This window comes from Piliocolobus tephrosceles, chromosome 16 (genome assembly GCF_002776525.5).
Source record: "Piliocolobus tephrosceles isolate RC106 chromosome 16, ASM277652v3, whole genome shotgun sequence".
Classification (NCBI taxonomy): Eukaryota; Metazoa; Chordata; class Mammalia; order Primates; family Cercopithecidae; genus Piliocolobus; species Piliocolobus tephrosceles.
Window position 1 is genome coordinate 6,148,327 of NC_045449.1, and position 6,799 is coordinate 6,155,125.

The following is a 6,799-nucleotide window of genomic DNA, read 5'->3' on the forward strand; positions in this document are numbered from 1 at the left end:
AGCATGATGGCATGTAACTGCAGTCCCAGCTACTCGGGAGGCTGAGGTGGGAGGCTCCTGAGTCCATTAGTTTGAGGCTGCAGTAAGCTATGATTGTGCCACTTGTACTCCAGGATCAGTGACAGAGCAAGACCCCATCTCTGAAAAAAAGAAGAGGCAGAGAACTCATAGAGACTTCTTCACAGGGCAGGAGCTATTCTGTTTTATATACTTACACATTTATATATTCAATATATATATTGAATCCTAGAGCTCAGTATAGGGCCAGGTATACAGAGGGGTGTCAGTATTTGCTGAATGAATGAATGAAATTGTGACTCATCTGCAAAGCTGGAACCTTGAGGGCTAGTGCGGGACACTTTTTGTACTCGATGGTTTTAGAATCTAAACCAGGGAATCTGTCTTAGATCTGTGCAATGTCAGAATATCAAAGGAGGATCATTTGTATCCAAACAGAAGAGTAAAAACTTAGATCCATCATGTAGACATTTGGTCTGTAAGAGGAATTCTGGTCCAGAAGACCTCACTCTTAGGATCTGTGACAATAATAGCCACAGCATAGTACTATACAATTTTGTGGGTTTTTTGTGACGGAATCTTGCTGTGTTGTCCAGGCTAGAGTACACTGATGTGATCTCAGCTCACTACAACCTCCACCTCCCAGGTTCAAGCAATTCTCCTGCCTCAGCCTCCTGAATAGCTGGGATTACAGGTGTCTGCCACCACGCCCAGCTAGTTTCGTGTGTGTGTGTGTGTGTGTTTAGTAAAGACGGGGTTTCACCATGTTAGTCAAGCTGGTCTCGAACTCTGACCTCAGATAATCCACCAGTCTCTGCCTCCCAAAGTGCTGGGATTACAGGCGTGAGCCACCATGCCCAGCCGTAATACTATACAATTTTTTGCAGCTTCTAAGATGCACCTATGCCCATGTGCTGTTGTGAAACCTCATGCACGACCTTAGGTGGACAAGATAAGCTCCACTCTCCCCCTTTTACAGAAGAGAATACTGAAGCCCTGAGAGATAAAGTGGATCCCTCAAGGAAACTCAACTAGAAGGTCCTTGAACCAGGCCTGGAGGCCATGAGTGATCTTGAATCACAGAGGTCCTATCCCTTCTCCTCGCCTGTACCTGCAGCTCTAGCTTGAGAACAAAGTAGCCAGTAAGCATGGGTTTCTAGAATTTAGCTCATGTTTACAACTTTTTTTTTTTGAGACGGAATCTCACTCTGTCTCCCAGACTGCTGTGCAGTGGTGCGATCTCAGCTCACTGCAAGCTCCGCCTCCCGGGTTCACGCCATTCTCCTGCCTCAGCCTCCCGAGTAGCTGGGACTACAGGCGCTGCAACCACACCCAGCTAATTTTTTAGTATTTTTAGTAGAGACGGGGTTTCACCGTGTTAGCCAGGATGGTCTGGATCTCCTGACCTTGTGATCCGCCCACCTTGGCCTCCCAAAGTGCTGGGATTATAGGTGTGTGTTGTTTTTTGTTTTGTTTTTGAGACGGAGTCTTGCTCTGTTGCCCAGGCTGGAGTGCAGTGGCCTGATCTCGGCTTACTGCAAGCTCCGCCTCCCGGGTTCACGCCATTCTCCTGGCTCAGCCTCCCGAGTAACTGGGACTACAGGCTCCTGCCACCACGCCCCGCTAATTGTTTTGTATTTTTAGTAGAGACTGGGTTTCACTGTGTTAGCCAGATGGTCTTGATCATGTTTAAAACTTTTATATCAACTTGCATCTTCTCTGAAAAGAATTGGTCCAAGGCATGTGTGTATTTCAAATAAAAGGAGTTCTAATTTTGTGAACTTTATGAAATGAAACACCCTGAAGCATGTCTCACAAATGAGATTGAATTTACACAAAATCAAGAGATGGGGCTGGGAGACACTCTCTTATACTCTGACCTCTGGCAAGCCACTTCCTCACTCAGGAGTTTATTCTCAGCTCTTACAAGGGGGTGGGAGCCCGGATCTCTGGAGTCTTTCTCAACTCAAAGAAAAATGCTATAATCAATTATCTCTGGGCATTCGGCCAACATTGTTACATTCTCTCAATATCCCATTCTGTAGGCTTCAAGGGAAGGCAAAGGTATTTGCGGTTCACTCAAAGGAGGCCCGGGTGATCTCCCTCCAGGCCATGCAGGTGACCTCTGGACCTGAGCGTCCAGCCAGATAGAGCTGGGGGCGTCGGAAGGTAGGTCAGTTGCTGCTGAGTTTTCAGTTAAGTTGGTTGCCGTGAGCCAGAACATTGCGTAGACTCCTCAGACCCACATCACAAGCTGCTATTCCCAAACTATCACTTTGCAAGGACTCTGACCCTGGGCAACATCCCTTTCTCTTCATCTTCAGAAAGTGATAATTATTGTGATTATGAGCTATTAAAGTAATAATAACTAGCAGGCAATGGAGTGGCCCAGGCAGTACCCTGGGCCTCTGCCGTCACACAGGGAGGGAGGCTGGGCAGCCAGTTCCCCACGAGCACAGAGAGCTGCACCTCCGGCTCACCCAGAATCTGCCCCAGCAGGCAGTTCTTCGAGCACGTCCTCTGCAGAGCCACCTAAGAGGGGAGGAAAGAAATCGGCCAGAAGTTGGTCTGGTGGGAATCGCCAAAAGAGAGCCCGTGTGCTGGGAAGGACGCGTTGGACGGAACTTCTCAGGGGTTTGTTACGAAGAGTAATGAGTGGCGTGCCAAAGTCAAGATTTTTATTTCTTATTTTTCAAAAGCCGCATTGATGGGAACAAGCTCACAATACAAACAGTGGTGATTGCAATCACTCGCCGTTCCCATGGCAACAGACAAGATTAAAAGGGCAAACAACGAAGCTGGAACTCTCTTTAGATTAAACGCTCCCGATTTTAATTGCCAGGCAGCACGCTGACACATGGAGTCCCCGGCTCACGGTTTAACAGGATCCAAACCTCTCCTCAGTTTCTAACCGGAGGCCATCCGGGACGACCACCTGGGCCCTCACTCCTCTCACCCAGAGCATGAAGCACAAGAAAGCATCAGGTTGCTCCTTGAATACCTCCAGCGACGGGGAACTCATTCCAACGGCTGGACATGAAGGCTCAGTCATGGGGCAGTCTTAGCAATCAGGGGAAAAAACCATGAGGGCATGGGTTCAGGCTGCTAAAATAAGAACCAAAAGGCAAAGGTTGATAATAGCATTAATTTTAATTAAACCTATGGTTCTCAGTGTTCTACCCTTGACCACAGGGAAACAGCACCGGTAACTTACCTTCAGCAGATAATTCCTATGTGTCACACATGCAGCGCTAGTCAATCTTTATGGGTGACTTCCCCTAACTCTCTCAACAGCCTGCAGCAAGCATTATTATAATTCCGATTTCGCAGATGAGGGGGCTGCAGCTCAGGGAGGTTAAGGCCAAGGTCACATAACCAGCGGTGGCAGAACCAAGACAGAAACTCAGACCCATTCGACCTCAGAGCCCAGGCTTTTGCTACCATTTTGCCCCTGGAGGAAGGAATCCGCTGGATTTGGAGACAGCTGCCTGGCAGGGGCAGGCAGTGGTGAGAAGGCGATGTCTCAGGGACCTCCAGTGGCATTGCCAAGCTGTTCTCTCTGAGCCTCCCCAAAAGGAAACTCCGGTCGTAGGGCTGCAGGCTCAGCTCGCCTCTCTGCCTGTGGCATCTGCAGGGTGACACTGTCACCGTTGCCTTCTTGAGGTTTTTCTTGTTTCCAAGGCTCCAGCTTTGCCAGCTCGAGCTTCCTTCTCCCCTGAGCCATGAGTTCCCTCCTCCCACAGCTGCCCCGCATTTGATCAGCCTGGCTCAAGCAATCTCTGCGGGTCCGGGGAGAAGCAGACCTTTGGAAAAGCAACACTGAAATAAAACAATCATGAATTCACAAAGAAAATGACGATTAAATACACCACCCAGAGTATCTGGTCTTTCTCCCGAGATAACAATGTCTGTCCCCAAACTCCAATCAGTCGCTATTTGCCTGTCAACTTTTTACTGTGCTCCTACTATGGGCCAGGCACTGTGCAAGGACTGGAGATTCAAACTGGATGAGATCTGGATTGTCCAGAGGGAGATTCGCGTGAGGAGAGTGGACAGGGGTGGCGGTCAGCAATCACAGAGCAAGGTCAACAGTGGCAAACGCTACAAGAGCAGAGGGGGGGCATCGCTGCTGATGTTGAGAGATGAGAAACGTGGCTCTCCTCTTGGAGATCCTGAAAGGCTTCTTGTAGGAGGGGGCCTTCTCAGTCACTCACTCCCTCACTAAGGCAATATTGACTAAGCCCCCACAGACACTCTGCTAGGGGCTGCGGATCTGAGGATGAACAAAACATGGTCCCTGCAGGCTGGAACTTATCATCTGGTGAAGAAGACAGTCATCTATTAAACCTAGCAAAAGTGCCCTAAAGGATAAAAAGAGGACTCTAGGGTTAAGTAAAGCAAAGCAAACGATCATGTCTTGGAGGTTCAGCGGAACTTCCTAAGAAGAGTAGCACTGCGGCTGGGATGGGGATGCTGAGGAGGCGCTAGATGGATGAAACTGATCAGGAGGGTGGCACTGGAAACGGATAGCACAAGCCAATAGGATAACGCGGGAGCCCCTGGTGAGAGCACTGTTTACACCGAAGAGGGAAGAGTCAAAAGAAATCAAGAAGGGATAGCACAGTCCCCTGGGGTTTGTAACAGTAAGGAGCCCCTCCTATCCCTACATCGAAAGGAGAGAGCCTCTGAAGGGAACTGCAGGGAGAGAGAGCTGTCAGGACCAAGACATACAACCTGCCCAAGGCGGCCAGCAGGGGAGAAGCTGGGGAAGCAAACACTGACCACATTCTTTTCCCTACCATTTGATCGCCTGCCAAGGCCTGCCTCTGGCCAAACCCAACTGGAAGCCAGAAAGCATAGGATCATCTTGGTTAGGCTCACAGAGTCAACCTCGCAAGGGGCGGAGAGAAGTGGACAAGAATGGAGGGGCCCATGGATGCATCCAGCCTGAGGGAGGAGTGTGCACAGCCAGAGTGACCAGGTGCAACAATCTCTGCTCCTCCCCAAAACCCCGTTAACATGACTGGGCAGACAAGGAGGAAGGAGCAGCTGAGAGAGTATGGCAAATGTGAGACAGGCGGGACAGTGACAACTGGCCCAGGAAATGAGAGAGAGTTCATTTCTACAGAAGCCTCAGTTGCTACAGAGGGAAGATCAATGACAAGCAAATGTTAATCCCGCCATGCCCCAGGAAGCTTCAGGAATTAGGGACATCCGGTGATGTTGAGGGTGGTGGCTCAGACCAAGGCTGAACAAAGGAATTGGTGTCTCCCAGGTCTTGTCCTTCATCCCCAACAGTCAGGGGCCTCACTTGCCCTCCCTGCAAGGTAGAAGCAATTGATTAGGGAATTGGACCAGCAGAGCTCCTGACTCAGGGATACGGGCACATCAGAGGGCCAGTGTGAGAAACGATGCATCCTACAGGCTAAGTTCTCCAGCTCCATCTGCTTGCTTGTTTGCCAGTCAAACACATATCTCCAAACAGGACACTGGATTATTTGTTTCTGGGGAAATAAAAGACCCATGAGAAAACCCCTACCAGATGCTGAAGTTGAGAGTCCCCCACATGGCTGGGCCCTGCTCCTTTATTCTACAGTAAAGCCCCTCACCCATCAACAGGCCTAGCCCACCTGCAGAGAGTCCAACCAACCTTTTAGTGTCTCGCTCTTAAATATGCGTGGGTTGGTGAGAATCTCTAGACATTTGGGGAAATTTTTCAATATAAGAGACCAAAACAGACATAGATAGAAGAAGGACCTCTGCTGAAATAGAGCCAATACAGTAAGCAAAAGGAAAACTTCAAAGACCTTATAATTAATATCCTCAGGGAGATTAAAAAAGAGATATTGTTCCCGTGAAACAAGAACAAGATCTCATAAGACAGAGGCAATCAGAAAATAAGAGCTCTTAGAAATTAAAACTACAGAGGCCAGGTGCGGTGGCGCACACATGTAACCCCAGCAATTTGAGAGGCCGAGGGAGGCAAATCACCTGAGGTCAGGAGTTCAAGACCAGCCTGGCCAACATGGTGAAACCCCATCTCTACTAAAAATACAAACATTAGCCAGGCATGGTGGCGGGCGCCTGTAATCCCAGCTACTCGGGAGGCTGAGGCAGGAGAATGGCGTAAACCCAGGAGGCGGAGCTTGCAGTGAGCTGAGATCCAGCCACTGCACTCCAGCTTGGGCGACAGAGCGAGACTCCGTCTCAAAAAAAAATAACAAAAAGAAAAAGAAAAAGAAATTAAGTATATGGTATCAGTAATACGAAAATCAGTAGAAAGGTTTGAAAATGAAGTTGAGTGTTGTATGAAAGGAGAGAAGGTTAGCACTCCCCTTGACAAGGATGGAAGAGGCCTTCGGGCCTGACAACACGCATACGGTTAAGGCATTGCCACCTACTTCGTGGCATCTAACCATCGTTTTTAAGGATGACCAACTCTTGGATGATGGCAAGACCCTGGGCGAGTGTGGCTTCACCAGTCAAACAGCATGGCCACAGGCCCCAGCCACAGTGGGGCTGGCCTTCCGGGCAGATGACACCTTTGAGGCCCTGTGCATCGAGCCGTTCTCCAGCCCACCTGAGCTGCCCGATGTGATGAAGCCCCAGGACTCGGGAAGCAGTGCCAATGAACAAGCCGTGCAGTGAGGACCCCCAAGAGGCCCATTCCCCCCAATAAAAGAGATTTGGGAGGCAAAAAAAAAAAAAAAAAAGAAAGAAAATGAAGTTGAACAAATATCCCAAAAACAGGATAGGAAAAAAGATGGTCAATAGGAAATAA

The 6,799-nt window shown here is 49.2% G+C and overlaps 1 non-coding gene across 1 annotated transcript; it reads left to right on the forward strand.

Moving 5' to 3' along the window:
* Positions 1 to 6,319: 6,319 nt before the first annotated feature.
* Positions 6,320 to 6,445, forward strand: LOC111521388. Its single transcript, XR_002724931.1, has one exon. It is a non-coding gene; the product is annotated as a U6atac minor spliceosomal RNA (small nuclear RNA).
* Positions 6,446 to 6,799: the final 354 nt, after the last annotated feature.